This window comes from Heterocephalus glaber, unplaced genomic scaffold (genome assembly GCF_053883595.1).
Source record: "Heterocephalus glaber isolate CG9 unplaced genomic scaffold, H.glaber_assembly_v1.0 deba00001462, whole genome shotgun sequence".
NCBI classification, from domain to species: domain Eukaryota; kingdom Metazoa; phylum Chordata; class Mammalia; order Rodentia; family Bathyergidae; genus Heterocephalus; species Heterocephalus glaber.
The window spans coordinates 397,882-414,462 of record NW_028258309.1 but is presented as its reverse complement, the minus strand read 5'-3'; the positions used below and the strand labels follow the sequence as shown (position 1 = coordinate 414,462).

Sequence of the window (16,581 nt, the reverse complement as noted above, 5' to 3'; positions counted from 1 at the left end):
AAATATGGCTATATTTTCATTAAGACAGTATTTTGTAGTAGGTGACATTAAACTATTTTTTCTACATGATGAAATTAGAGAGTATTAGTGGTTTTTTTTCAAATTTTGTAAATGTTATCTCTTCCAAGTAAAATCATACTATTCAATTTAGGGAAGATTCATATTAAAATAAATTATTTTATTTGTGAAATTAGTAGGGAAGGAATTCAGATGTTACTATAGATTTTGTTTATTAATGAAAATTATGTCTCAGTTCTGAGAGAGAAACTGCTGTGGTCAGATCTCACCTCCACATCCCAGCTCCACTCTTGGGAGTACAGCTCAGTGAGAGATAACAGAGCTTTTCAGAAACTGAGAAATCAGCATGGGGCTGGGGATGAGAAAGGCTTCTCTGCAGGACAGAAGGAAAGGCTGAGCCTGTTTACCAGGTAGGGACAGAGGATTCTTCAGATCCATCTGCTGCCATGGTGAACCATCAGGCTGAGCACATTCTGCCCTCCTATGAGTCCACAAACCAGTTAGAGTTGGAGAAACAGAGAATTAAGGTGCTCTTCTTAAAGGGAGCAGAAACTCCTCAGGAAGATGCATGTACCTAGGTAGGACCATGAAGTCCCCAAGTCTTTGGACTTCATGGCCTCTGCAGGGGAGCATGGGTGGGGACCCAAAGGGAAGCATCTCACACTCCCTACTGAACACTCAGCCCTGGGCATCACAGGACAGCCTGCATTTCCTGGCCTGGAGACACCTTTGGGTGTTCTCAGAAACACCTCTAACCTTGAGGAGAAGGGCTGCCCAGAGAAGGAAAGCAAGGTCACTGGAGTGAGAGGACAAAGAGGCTCTAAGGACTGAGGACCTGAGGGAGAGAGCAAGGCCAAGCCCCTCCTGTGGTGGAGCACATTGAGCTGGAGCTGGGGGATGGTTGGCCTCTCTGCTGGGTATCCTTGTCTCCAGCATGGGCTGGTTCTTAGTGTGGACAGAATCCTCCCTAGAATATGGCCCTAATTGTCTGCATTAGTCTCTAGGTTTCTTCTTTAATGCACAATGGCACTGTATATTTAAAATTCAATTTGTCAAAATGGCTTGAGTAGTTTTCAGTGCTCTGTGCTATGCTAAATAACTGGACTAAAGTAAAAACAAATAGATGCTATGATAACAACTACACCCAGGAATTGCATATTCTATGAAAATATGGGGAACAATTTTAATATCTTGTGAAAGGGAAGTGAATAATTAATTGTGATATTACTTTATAATGACAAGTTTCAACTCTCATTTTTAGTGTTTTCTGTTTCTTTCTAATGAATGGACTACTAGATTTCCAAAGTCATGGAATATCCTGTCACAGAGAGACATTTCTTTAGGTTCTACTTCACACAACTCAGCCAATTCATGGCCCAATTAATGCAAGGTTTATGTATTGCATATGCAGCCAGCAGATGTTTCACCCATGACTTGTAATCCACACAGAAATCACACCAAGGGTTATAATATTGATGCATGAAAAGGTGCACCCTGTACCTTATTTCTGTTATTATTACATAGAAAATCCTGTAAATCATAATGGGAAAAAGTCAACAGTGATTTCACATTATTTTGGAGATATTGGAGAATTTCTTTCATCTTTCAAAAGTAATTTAAACTAAACACATTAGAATTGTTTTGTACCTCATATGAATAGAAATTTGAATATTTTTGGGTTTTTAAACTTTCTATCTAACTCATGTGCTAATCTATGCATGTCTCAAGAATGGAAAGACACATAACCTGGTGATGTGCTCTATGTATTATAATATTGATTTGTCTTAGTACATATTTGCAGTGCATGATGACTACATTCACAGTGAGGAGTTAGCATGTGCACATAACAACTCTCAATTCTTTCTACAATTTTTCCCCTCCTCTCCCTCCATCTTTTGGTCCGCTTTCCTTTTACAAAAGATTTCTCCTTTCCTACTATCTCTTTTATTTACCTTTATTTATACTTCAAGTTCCTCATGGAAGAAGAGCCATGTGATTTTTAAGCCTGAGTGTCAGATTTTCTTCAGTTAGCATCATGGTCTCCAAGTACACCCACTCTCCTACTAAAGGGCTCAAGCTTAACTTTCTGTGGGGATAGTAAGGTAGTGTTCCATTGTGTCTAAATACCACATTTTCTTTGTCCATTCATCTGTTGATGGACATAGAGGCCACTCCCAAGATTGAGTTATAAAGAAACCTGATGCTACAAACATATGCCTGCATCCCTGATATATGATGTTTTTAATTCACCATTTTTCTTCCAGACTCAACAGGAGCTTCACGACTCTACAATACGAAGAATCAGACACTTCTGAGGGGGTCCTTGCTCCTGAGATTGACAGACAATATGGTGGTGCTGGGGCTGCAGGCTTCCCTCTTCTCCCAGATCTACCTGGTGACCACACTGGAGAATCTGACTATACTCCTCCTCACAGTTCTCGACCACCACCTCCACACGCCCATGTACTTCTTTCTCAGGCATTTTTCTTTCTTGGACCTGTGTCTCATTTCCACCACAGTTCCCAAATCCATTTTCAACTCCATCACCCTCAGAGACTCCATCCCTTTCTTTGAGTGTGTGTGTCCGCTCTTCTTGATGGTCCTGTTGGGAGGGTCAGAGATGAGAATCCTCACCACCATGTCCTGTGAACATTATGTGGCCATCTACCACCCTCTGCACTATGAGGCTGTCATGAGCAAAGGGTGTTGTGTCCAGTTAATGGCTGTGTCCTGGCTCAGCAGAGAGGCCCTAGGAATCTTGTACTCAGCAGGGACATTCTCCCTGGAGTTCTGTGGCTCCAACAGGATTCACCAGTTTTTTTTATGATGTCCCTGCCCTCCTAGAGCTCACTTGTTCTGAGGATCAAGCTGCTATCAATGTCAGTCTGTCCCTTGGGGTCTTTTATGTGTTTTCATGTTTGATTTGCATCATGGTCTCCTATGTGTTTATTTTCTCTACTGTGTTGAAGATTCCATCCAGGCAGAGCCAGTCCAAAGTCTTCTCCACCTGTGTGCCCCACCTGGTGGTTGTGGGCACCTTTCTCCTAACAGGTACTGCTGCTTATTTAAAGCTGAGCTCCAATGCACCTCCTCTTATGGAAGTGCTGTACTCTGTGTTCTACACTGTGGCATCCCCAGTCTTGAACCCCATTATCTACTGTCTGAGGAACAGGGACATTCAATTAGTTCTAAGTAAAGTGTTGAGGAAGGCAAGAAGGGGACTAATAGAAATATACTAAAGTTGAAGGAGGTAGCAACATTCTTGCCACCATTTTTCCCCTAACTAGCTGTTTGGAGTGATTTCTCTCTAGAAGTCAGTAGATCCTGGGGTCCTCCTTTGGTGATATCAGGTTGTCAGTTTTAGTACAAAGTAAATCATTTCCAACACTTTTTCACTTGACAGCATTTGTGTTACAGAAATTATGTTTTTTCTATTGTGTCTTTGATGAGTTTTGTTCTTTTCCTGGCCTTCCATTTACAGAAAAATTGTGCGATGTTCTACTTCCTCCTAAGCACTCATCTTTCCTGGCTTTCTCTGGATTTTGTCAATGTTTTAATTTCTGGAATTTTCATTGTGCTTCCTAAGTCTGTTAATTATAATTTATTATAATTTCCAATTATCACTTTTCAGTGAAAATTATTCTAAATTAAATTTATGATTTAAACATACTTGTGCAATTTTTAAATGTCCTTAATTTTGTCACAGGTTTTAATGTTGAATACTTATTTGATGTATTCCATATAATAAAAGATTTAATCTCTCACATTTTTGTTTTTTCTGAAACAAATTATGTTTCTGGATGCAGATGTCTTTCTGTTTACTGAAAGCTGTTTGTCTCTACTACGTACATTTCTGACATTTTCTAATTATACATCGGAATCTATGAACATGGTAAGGAGTACTGCTTCTAACACTGAAAAGTCCTACTTCTTCCAGACACACACTATTGTGTGCCATTTCCCATAACCTCAGTGTGCAAAACCATGTCCTTCTCTGGCTAGGGAACACAGTTCTGTCTTCCTGGTCAGTCTACTTCCTGCTTCCTTCAGAGGAGTGAATTCAAGTTTGTTGACCACCATCTTGATACCACAGTTTGACACCACCAGTCCTCCTGAGGGCAGGAGGAGCCTCTCAGAGAGCAGGTGGGGCAACTGAGGCCCTTGGAGGTGTGGTGTAGCCTTTGGTATGGAGCCCATAACATAGGATGTAGAAAAGGCTGTGGCCACTGGCAATGCCTTCAGACACTGTATGCTCACTGAATACCTTTGAAATTTGCTCCTAGTACCTGTCTCATGGACTCTCATATTTGTACAAATTCTGTTCTCACTTCATCAACACATGTACTATTTGTACAAATTCTATGCAAATTTGAAAGTGGAGTTTAAATAGAATGTGATTCTGAAGAAGTATAAAGCACTTGATTTCATCTATTCAATCTCAACCCTTGCATGTGAAAGTCAGAGAATAAAATATGAATACATCAATTAAAGTAATGTAAATATATATTTGGGTAAGCAAGTTGATATCACACAAGAACTCAGATATGTATGCCTGCATGGGGAAGTGAAGCATGAACTCATTAATTGATTCTATTATGAAATTTATAATTCTGAGCATAAGTCAGTTTTGTTGTTACTTCCCCTTTAACAAGTCTTGATCCTAATTCAGCTTTTTTCAAATGCACAATATAACTAATCAAGTCTTTGAAGAAAAATATTGTATTGAATGAACATATCAATTTTTAGTTGACTTCTTTTTACAGAAACACTGAAATGAAATATGAAAAAAATGTGCATTTGAGAATGAAGACATTGGGGAATGATTAAATCTTTACAAGCAGACATAATGACTGATATTTCACACATGTGCACATAGCTTTTGTTTCTAGAGACATGCTTTGCTACAGATTGTAGATCCACTCTGGAAAAGCTCCTGATCTTAAATGTCATTCTACACCTGAGATGGTTAAGATTTAGTTCTTGGGCCATGCTTAAAGGCACTCTTCTGTCCCTTTTCCACTACTCTGCCCCTGAGAAATAATACAGTTCTCAACAGTGCTTGGTTAAAGGCACTTCCCTCTTCTGTGGCTGCTGGATTTCATGACAAACCCTCCAGAATGATGAGTATTTCCTCCCTGGAATCCTTCCAGAGTAAAGCTGACCTTCATTTATCTCTGGGCTATATCGAAAACTGGTCTAGGTTTTATCCTGAAACTCTGAAGAAATAAATGTAAAAGTTTTAGTCCAGATGTATCTAGCTTTCAGCATTTAGGCAAAATTAGACATTGTTAAGAACAGCTAACCTGGCTCTGGCCACTTTCTTGTACCTCTAGTCAGCCAACACTGGCACTGGATGAGAAAAATCTAAGGGACACCTAGATTAGGCACAGAACAAGAGGGCTAGACAGGGATGCCTTCTTTTCCTTTGTTTTTTTCAAAGTGGGAAAAGCCGTCATAGGTAGACATCTGCAGCACAGAAGGTTGGAGCCTTGACAGGTCTTCTTCCCTCACTGCTTGGAATTCATACTTAGCTCCAAAGAGTGTCACCTAGTCTCTTCTATACCCAAACCTGGCCTCATCACACCCTCTGAAGATATTTAACAGTTTGTCCCTTTAGGGGAAACAATTACATGTGGCTATAGAACAACTGTGGCTGTAATCCTGTGTAGCTGGGTATCCCAGTCAGATTAGCTGCCAGGATAAGGCATGTCATAAAACCATCTTTGCTTTCACAGGTATAGAAGAATTATATTCTTTTTAATTCTTATTCCAAGAGATCTCTGTTAATCTACAAAGTTCTGAATAGTCTTATTTATAGTTATAAACCTACAAATTATAAAATTTAATATAATTCACCTTGGCCAAATACATCTGAGGGCACTCTTGTTTATAAACAATTTGTCTTATGTGTCTGTCTGTCTGTTCAATTTGTTAAAACACATACAGCTCTTATGTTTGAGGTTTTTTTCTTTTGGCATTTTGGATTTTTTAAGATGTCTGCCTGTAACTCAAGTTGACTTATAGATAAATATAATGAAAATCATGCTTCCCCTAGGTTGCCAAATGATCCAAATGATCTCAACTGATTTTACGAATACAGTACATATTGTTGTCTATGTATAACTTGAGAATTTTTCATTGGTCAAAATAAGGTGTTGATTGTTATCTGGCTCTCACAGGTTATCTAAAAATTTGTTAAGATAATTAAAGACTCTTGAGCTTAGGAAAACTACCACACAGGACTCCCCTTGGTAAATAAAGGAGCAGCTTCCTGGAAAAAATTTATTTCAGCCTTTGTTCACAAAGAGGATCCCAATAATTTCCACAGCCTCATGGGAAATACATTGCCAAACATATTATTGTGATATGTATACATTGGTCATGGTCTAAGTTTTCTATGGGAAAACAGGGTTTTATTTCAAATCTTCTTGTTACAAAACAAAATTAAGGGACAAGGTTTCATGTAATTGATACACATTATTATTTCATGGTATATATCCATGCCTACTGGGTGTACAGGTCTTCTAAGACATTGTACATGGTAATGATTTTTTTTTTACTCACGTATCTGCCTTTCCCTTGCATTCCACCTACTTATGATAAGAGGTACATGTCAAGCCAAAATGAGATAACTCATCAAATAATAGGCTTCTTAAAAACTTATGTGATGTATGTTATATATGTCACCACACTTAGGGATGTTCAGTCACCAAACAGTTGAAACAACATCACACACTAAAATTAAAGGCTAGACATTATGAACTCCTAAGGTACATTTATAGGTCAATATGTATGTTCTTTTTATATGGCATCCTACTAAAGGATAACAAATAAGAATTTTCTTTATGTCATTTAATGTTGTCATCAGATGGAAGTGTTTCACTAAAAGACTATTCCATACTAAGATGGACATGTAAATGTTACAAAGAAAATGTGATCAAGATTGTCATGCTAAAATACTACTCTTGAACTTAAGTTTCTCTATAATATATAACTGTTGTCTGTTAACATTCAGGAGGAATTCAACTACTAAAACAACCATGGTTGGTAAAATAACAGCCCTCTAACTGTGCTTTATGCTTCAAAAGTGGTTGATGTTTTAACTATTATAATAGGTTCACTGCTCCTGCTGAAATATGTATGTCACTGATCTTCTCTTCTGGGTGTTCAACAACTAAAGTTTGGAGACAAAAACTAGAAAGGTAACTGGGCTATGAGGACAGCCGATATTTTAGCCCTGGCCCCTCAAGGTTAACAAAAATCCAGGACACAAAGGAACCTTTCCTACAGGATCCTATATCTTTGGTAAGTCACTCAACCTCCTGAACACGGAGATTGCTGGGCACCATAGGACAAATGTACCATGTGCCAAAGGAGGGTCACAAAGAGGGAAAGGTCTCCCATGCTTTCACTGAAAGCAACATTGTTAAGCAAGGCCATGACACATACTGACAGCTGACACTGACAGAGGAGACCACATGCTCTATTCATGGTTCCAAAGTAATCCCTGAGGAGACCTAACTGACCTTGACAGACAGTAAGAGAGTTTCATATTAATTGACACAGGTCACATTTTAACTTGAACTTAAACATGCAGCAGAAAAGAATAAACAAAAGAGATATTAATTTATGCCATAGTAATAAATGTGAAAGGGTCACTGAAAGGAGAGGCACACAAATGTTCAAGCAGCAAGCTTCATTGGGGTGGCAGTCTGCAGCCTGCTGGGCTGACTCACAGAATGGAGACCAGCAGCAGCATGAGGTGAGCTGGAGGCTTATATGGGGTCTTTGCATGAGAGAGAGCATGTAGTCTGTTGATGGGGGTGGGTAATTGTGGTTAGGGCATATAGCAACAAGCTTTGGTTGGGGGATGGAGTAACAGGCTCCAGGAAGTCTCTATCTTATGGGAACATCTGGTGGGATGGAGTGACAGGCTCCAGGAAGTCCCTATCTTCTGGGAACATCTGGTAGGATGGAGTGACAGGCTCCAGGAAGTCCTTATCTTATGGGAACATTTGGTCACAAAACCAGTGGGGGCAGAAAGTCCCTAACTAGGCATACAGTCACTAACTAGGAGGGGTCATGCCTTATCTATGCATCCCTAAGTTCCTGTTTGCCATTAGGGAGGAGGACAGGGGGAAGGGGGAGGAGGGAGCTTGCTTTGTGGGGGTCTCTGAAATACCTAACTAAAGGTAGATATAAAAAGGGGCTCCTGTCACTGACCCCTTCTTGCAGATTTTAGCTACACCAGTAGCTGACCACAGATATGGATCATTAGAAAAAAGTATGGTAGAATCTATAAGAGCCAGCACATTACAATCACTATTTCAATTTCTAAGTGTGACTTTCTTCCAAACCTGCCCTTCCATTCTAGTATGCTCATGCTTAGAGTATAGATGATCTAATTTCTTAAAAGTTTTGTTTATTCTTGCCTAGAGGCTGCCATACTCCAGTCATACAAATGGACCCAATGACAAATGTGCTAGAATTATTTCACTGGAATTCACCAGATCGACCTTGTAAACAACTCATAACTGCTAAATTACTTCTCAGATGGATTGTGAAGTTTCCTGGGACTTCTCCTTGCCATCCCTGTAGAAGGCTATTACTAGCTCTTCCTGGTGGAAATATCTGAAGGCTATACTCATAATATTTCTGTTGATCTTATTGTTTGGCCCATGTATACTTAACTGTCTTTCTGGCCTCGTCTCCTCCAGACTTAAAGCTATATGCCTATCCATGATGGAAATGCGTGATGCCCATTGAGGAACTTTATATAGACCTTCTGAAGGGTATCCCTGACTTCCAACCACAGTTACAACCTCCTTTAGCCTGAAGTAGCTCAAGTGGTCATTGCCCCTTGCCTCCTCATGGCAGTTCAGAATACTTCTTCAGAGGGTGGAATATTATAGATAGATGAGCTAGGTAGAAATATTATAGGCAGTCAGACAGGGTTAAGTCCTTGAGAAGGCCAGGACGAAGGTGAAACAAACCACCTCACCACATCAATTAGACTTCCTGGCAGTATGCACAGAAAGGGACAGACCAACCTAAGCCAAGGGGATTTTCTGGAAGGTTACTGGAGGCTCTTGGTAGTGTAGACAGCTAAGTTAGTTATAAATATTACATCCAGTTACACAGGGCTGGGCCTTCAGCACAGAGGACAATTGTGGCCCAAGACACATTCATGGAAGGTCAGAATTGTAAAAGGAGAGACACTATATACCCCTGTGCTTCCCCTGAGGATAAATAGCAGTGATTGATATTCTAAATAGGTATCAATTACCTGGGTGGGGGTCAAGGTTTTAATCCAGCCTCTCCAGGAAATATCCCTGACCCCCACCCTTACTGAAAATCCTTGTATGCTTGCCACATGACTTGCTTCTCAATTGGACCACCATTACCTAAGTGACTATACTGGTAACCTTATTAGATGTTCATGGCTGTGGCCTACATTGTACCCATGTGGGTTTCTCCCTATAAAACATCTCTGTAAAGTGGGGTCCTTGGCTACCCACTTGGGACCCCTCCTGCCCCCCAGGAGCTTTCCTAACAATAAATATCTTCCTATTAAAAAAAGTAAGTGAAATGTTTTTAAAATTATCCCATATATACCATGATGTACAAGGAGGGTAGACCATCTTAATACTACAGGTATTTTCAAAAAGATAAACTGAGTGTCCATATTTTCCTCTCATGAAAATAAATTGTAAAGTAAAATGAGCTAGTGTCTTAGTGTATACATATGTATACAACACACACACACACACATATAGTGTAAATAGGTCTGGGTGAGTATACGTAATTTTAAAGAATAAAAATATCATTTGTGATATTTGAAAAGAAAATTTCCAATAAAATGGATTTAAAATAAAAATAGATTAAAATATAAATGAAATCAGTGGTTACATTAATCCTAAAATAAAAATGAATTTGGAAATTAAATTATCAAAATAACCTGAGAAAGAATTCTCCATAGATTTTATTCTCATTATTTACATACCTCATTTCAAGGCGTTTATTAAAAGAAAACACTCAGAAATATTAATGTGAATTTTAAAATGTATCAGTAAGTACAATAAATGCCATAACTAGAACCAACAGCACTCCAGACTTCAGCTATTGAACCTGTAGCACATGGTCATTTAGGGTTCCTCCAAGTTCCCAGCCATGGCAATAGGAAACAGGATCACAACAGCAGAAACATGGAAATATCCAGTAAACCCAACACCAGCAATGGGCTCCTCACTGCACTCTGTGGCTACAGATTCAATTTCCTTGGTCATGTTGAAAGGTTGGGGCATCACCAACACATCTGTCATTGCCTCCAGTACTTAGAAAAAACCAGAGCATCAGCTGTGTTCTAGGAACCCAATCACCTCATAGTCCTCCATTCCACTGAGTGGGCCATCTTCACCTGCCCAGGGACATGAGCAAAGATGGTTTGGAGGATGTGGCAAGAGTCTCAGTATTTCAGTCTCAAAGTATCCTCAGCTCCTCAGTTGCCTCCCAGCCCCCATCATTGCATTGCTTTTCCCAGCCTTGTAATAAGAGTGGGTATAAAAACAGAGCAATGTAACCAGTAGTCCTTTCCATTCTAAACTACTAAACATTCTCTTCCAGCCCAGTAGCACCCAGAATCTTGAAATTCTCTCAGTTGTACAGGTTCTCGGCAAGGTTCTGATATGTAAGGCACAGCCTTCTTATAATGCCTTCCTTTGTGTTTAACTCACAGCACTCAAACATTTTCCAAAACATTTTGGAAATAGGAGCCAGTCTTGTATTTTCAAGGAGCAGGTATGAATTATACCACTATAGTTTTAAAGAAGTAAAGACAGTAAGATCTCCAGCTCACAATCACATAGGTAGACACTAAATGTATGGACCACAAACAGCAAATAACTTACATGGTTCCATTCAAATTTAAAACTCATATCCAATAAAACTTAAAATGATAGCAAATTAACTTACAATCAAGCATTTTTTTAAGAAATTACTTGCTCACAATTGGATACATCATTTGAATTGTTCTCCTAAGGCAGAATTTATCTGTGTTCCACAAACTGTAAATAATGGGGTTTATGAATGGGGGTACCATTGTATAGAACATGTTAGAAGACTTTTTAGAGATCCTTTATTTGCAATGGGATCTAAGGAAGCAACCAACTCAGAAATTAAAAATAGAATTGACAGCTGTGGGATACAGGTGGACATGGCTTTGTGATGGACTCTACCAAATGAATCTTAAGTACTGTTGAAATTATATTAACATATGTCATAAGCAAAAAGACAAGACATATGGTGATGACACAAACACTTAATACAAGCACCACACATTCAGAAAACTGACATCTGAAGATGAAATACTCAGAATTTGAGACATTTCACAGAAATATTGATGGATTACATTGGACTTTGTGAAGGGAAGCCTGAACATGGTCACTGTGTGGATAGCAGAATAGACCAGGCCACTGGCCAAGGAGCTCCCCACTGCCTGTATGCATGGACTCAGGGTGAGGATGAGTCTGTAGTGCAGAAGGTGACAAATGGCCACATAGCAGTCACAGGATATGACCACCAGGAAACAAAGTTCTGTAAATGCAAAGAAAATATACAGGAAAACTTGAGTAGTACATTCTTTGAGTAAAATGGAATTGCTACGTGTAAAGGAATTAGTAATTGATTTGGTAAAAATAACAGAGTTACTGCAGAGGTCTATGAGGGAAAAATTACCTATAAAAATACATTGGTGAGTAAAGACACTTGTTTGTCATTATGACTGCCAATAGTCACAAGGTTTCCACTTAGAGATCCTAGATAAATCACTAAGAAAAATAGACCTTGCAATATGTGGAATGCTCTAGAGCTTGAGCTGTCCATCAGAAGTAATTCTCCGATCATGGTGCAGTTGTCCATTCGGTTATATTTTCCAGTCTCCTTGGGGTCACAAACTAAAGTATAAGATCATGCTGTTGACCTAAAGAGGATACATCCATTGACATAAATGTACAGCTTCTAACATGGAACTCAGGAGAAAAAACATGGCAACACAAGCATTTCAGTAAATGGAGGTGAAACAGATCATGATAGTTAAATTAGTATAAACCAGAGATCTATGCCTCTCAGAATTGAAGGACAAAAGAAGGAATGTAGGAGAGTGTTTATTATGATTAATAAAAAAGATAAAAGGTCTTGGGTACCCACAGGGGAAAGAAGTCCAGTCATGTTTTTGGCTGCTTCACAGGGGATGAGTTCAAGAGGAGAACTGGTTATCTTGCATATCTGCAGTTCTGGATATGGGAAGGACTGTGACAGCACATCCTGGATAAAAGTCTTCTTCCTAGAGATAGGAGTCCTTATGTCTCTATTCTCATCCCAGTGTTTAGTACTTTGTTCTTGAATTGACCTTTGCATCTTTAAGTTGGCTTAGTTGCTTGAATTAGTTCTAAACCTTGGTGGAATATTTTATTTGTTTTACATTTCTAAGCTTAAAGGATGTTTGGCTACTTGCTTAATTCTTCCGTGGGACCTTATCACAGGCTTCTCTGACTGCCCACTTATAATAATTCCACTAAGCTATTGCAAAAAGTCATATGTTTTACATAAATTTACTTCTGAACTCTGGTGAAATATATTAGTATCAACAGGCATAATCTCAAAGTTCTACTGATTTAAAGATTTTTCAGTGAATAACAAGATTCTAGAATCTCTCATTGATTGAGGCACATTTAAATCATTTCTTCAAAATGTCTCTTCAAACTCTGGCTGCAAACCTCCAGTGGCATTTTCTATTTATTTCAATATGAGGTGGTATTATCTTTCATGAGTTTCAGAGAGCCTTGGAGTGGCTGACAAGGTCAAATATTTCATGGCTGCTATTCCTTCTCCTTATTTCCCAGGAGACTCTGACAATTTCTGACTTCTCTGATTAACTTGTGTGTTGGTGCAGAGTTTCCAGAGTTAGTGCACCACTGTGAGATTGGTTAGAAGGATATAACTGCATAGGATACTTCAGATTTTAGTTTCATAATTTTCCAAGAGTATTTTCAATCATGCCACTTTGTTTTTATGAAATTTCATGGTAAATCTCTTCCTACATGCAGACTTCTGTGCTATCTTTTACAATACAGCTGAAGAATGTTTCAGCCATGTTGTCTGAAGTGGTTAATTTTCTATGACGTTTATGCATCAGTATGTAGAAAACAGTTTAATTAGCTAACTTAAGAGTAAGGCAGCTAGTTAGAAGAAAGGACAAGATGGACTTGGGTAATCAGCCAGACTGATGCAAATTTAAATATGCATAGTGAACTAGGACTTTGGAAGTAGAACAACCTTCTCTTCTCTTTGCTTCCATTCTCTTCCCTTTTCTTTCCTTCCCATTCCTTCCCTTCCTTTCCTTAGGCAAAGTGCAATGCAGCCACTTCCTTCTAAAGAGAGGTGCAGCCAACCCCTACTATGTTCTTGAGTTCACAGGAAATTATAATGCAAAATAACCAGTTTCTTTCTAAGATCTCAGCTTCCTATAAACACTCTGTAAAAGAACTGGGTCAGAGAGCCTGAGTTCCAACTGATCCTTTTTTGTTGTTGCTGTTAATTTCTCTGAGCTAACTATGATAGGTGTCCATTAAATGATTTAACAATTCCTATGCCCTTGTTACCTATTACTAACTCTAGATTGAGGGGCCTCAGTAGCAACCCATTCAGGACCCTTCCTGGAAATCTAGGAGCTGTTCTCCCTCTTCTTATTTCCAATGGAAACTCTTCCTTTGGTTCACAACTTCATTATTCAACATTTGCAAAACTATGAGCCCAGTACAAGCAGTAAAAATGATTGTTTTGTTTTCCCCAAATTTGTGTATGAGACATTTTTAGACAGCATTTTTTAAACTAATACTAATCAATTAAAAGAAATAAAGACTCAGAACATTCAGTGTACTCTGAGAATACATTTGCTATATGGTGCAGAAGAAACTCTGTTAATAATCTTTCAGTAAGAGAAGGCTTTTTTATTCAGTAATATATTAATAATAATATTTAGTTTGATTTTAAAAAATAATATGAATTAAAGTATCAAAAATACCTAAGAGATGAAGTATCTAATGAATTTCCTGAACATGAATGTTGCTTTTATGAAATTTAAGGAGTCTTGACAATGTTTAGGGTCTTGACTTTTTCTTTAGCCAGTAAAACCAAGAAGTCACATTTAAAGGAGAGTTACTATTATCAGGGAGCATATCAGCAGTTCTCCTTCTGAGTTATTTATGTGTGGCCATTCTTTAGAAAGCCCATGTCACTGCAGCCTACAGAGATGTCACTTTTGCTGGGCCCCTAATTGGTAAGGACTCTTTGGTAAGACCATTAGAGATTAATTAGATTTGTAATTTTGTTTATTAGAAATGAAATGAACAAAAATTGATGTGTGTGTGAACAAAAGCCCTAAAAATGATTCCGATTATTAGAGATCAATTAATTTTTAAGTTCCTGTCTGATTGTTACACCCATTGATGTACATTATAGCAAACACAGAGAATTTTTAAATTCTTAATGATTTTCTTCCCTAACTCTCAGGTTTTAATTTCCAGTCTGGAGAAAAAATGGATGAAGGAGAGAAAATAGAATAAAACTCCTTGGGAAGTTAAAGTAGCTGTTAAAACTGAACTGAGAGCCATTAATAAGAGAGTGGGCAGCAACTCATGCATGAGGCAACTCCTGACAGCAATCTGCTGAGCTTCCACTGAGGGAAGGTGGGAGGCTTCCATAGGCACATGTGGGAGAAAGCACAGGAAAAACCTGATGGAATCAAAGGGGACATGTAGGCATGGTCAGACCACTTCAGTCTCAAGTTCCAGGTTAGCAGTCGAGTAATGGTTATTCACTAGTTAAGTATTATTTTCCTTTTACAATGAGTTAGAATTCAGCTTTTTTTAATACAAAATTTCAGTGGTCTAGCTCCCTCATTCTAATAGTCTTTGAATTAATTATGTTAATAAATTAAGACTCAAAAAGCAAAGACTCTTCGTACCCACTACATTATGTCAATAGAGTTCTGAGTGTCCATGGGAACTATCACAAATTCAATGAATGAAGATAAAAATCTCAAGTATATAGTATTAGTTGAGGTAGCACAATTGGATCTGAAAGACAACTCCCCTCAACCCCCTTGAGTTTGGGAAGCATCTCAGGGTCATTCCTCCTTCCACTGCTCTGAGAAGAGTAGAAATTAAATAACAAACCCCCAGGAAATCCCTGCAGTCCCAAGCCAGAGCATATGCAACTTATAACTTGTGGCCTGACTGAAGAAATTGGACCACTGCCATCCTGGTCTGAGCAGAGACCACTTTAAATCTCATCCCTAGGTATGCTTGTATACCTGCTGCAGATGAATCCTCATGAGCTGATAAGGCCTAGTAAGAGCAGCTACACCATATAATTCCCAATCATTTTTCACCCTGCACTTAACAAACAAGATGCAACTCCCTGTACATTCTCAAGTTGATAGCCACAACTCCTTTGTACTGAACTTCCCCCCCCGGAAGGCCTATTGTGAATTTTCCCTTCCACAGCCCCCATTTTTTTTATCCTCATGACCCTATAGAGACCTTATAATCATATAAGAGTTGTTCGTCTGGTCTTTAGTGCCAGAGTGGTCTGTCTCGGGTTTGTAAAAAAAAATAAGCCTTTCTTTTTGAGCTTGTAGCCCTTATTCTTTTCTTTTTTTCCTAAAATTTGGTGACTAATGTGAGGCAGAGGTCAAGAGGATGACCCCTATATCCCTCACCTCTTCCTTTTGTAATCTACCTGTTCCCCTTCTTTTCCTCTCTCTCCACCTTCCTTATGAGCTCATAAGGTCATATGCCATTTTTTGCTAACCCTTCACTCAACACTGGACACTTCATTATCCAACCTAGGATTTCTAAAATTGGACTGTCCCTGCCCCCAGGTGAACCTGGGAACTTCAGGTTCTCAAATTATGGTAGATACTCCTTTAGGTTGCTTTCTAAAACTTCTTTCATCCTTTGTTTGGTTCAAAAGGGAATATTTGGCCTAAGCATCTCATATTTTATTCAGCCAATGGCCTTAATTTGGCACATTTGATTTCCAAATTCCTTGTAATATTGATAACTCCCTTCAGGGAAATGGGAAGTGACAGAAGGTCCCTCATGCTCAAGATATATTTGCTCTATGATCTCCCTGCTTCCTCTCTTCCTCTCTCTCTCTCTCTCTCTCTCTCTCTCTCTCTGTCTCTCAATACACATGATATCACAGCTGATACAAAAAAAGCAGTAAAAATCAAACCATCCCAAATAAATAAGGATGCCACTCCAGAGATAATGAACTACAAAGGGGCTCTAAATTACAATACTATATGCCAATTGAGCCTATTTTGCAAAAAAACAAAGGGCAAAAGGCAGCAAAAGTCAAGCCAGTAAATTATGCCGTACTGGGGCAAATTAATCACGATAAAAGGAATCTTCCATCAGTATTTTTACAAAGGCACAAGGAACTGCTTTCTTTGAGCCCAACTTTTTTTTTGCTCCTTTTGAGATTTCCATGAAAAGCTAT

General features: G+C 38.7%; 1 pseudogene; it reads left to right on the top strand.

The window, feature by feature from the left end:
• Window positions 1-2,263: 2,263 nt before the first annotated feature.
• LOC147826696 (olfactory receptor 14K1-like) lies at window positions 2,264-3,789 on the top strand (annotated as a pseudogene).
• Window positions 3,790-16,581: the final 12,792 nt, after the last annotated feature.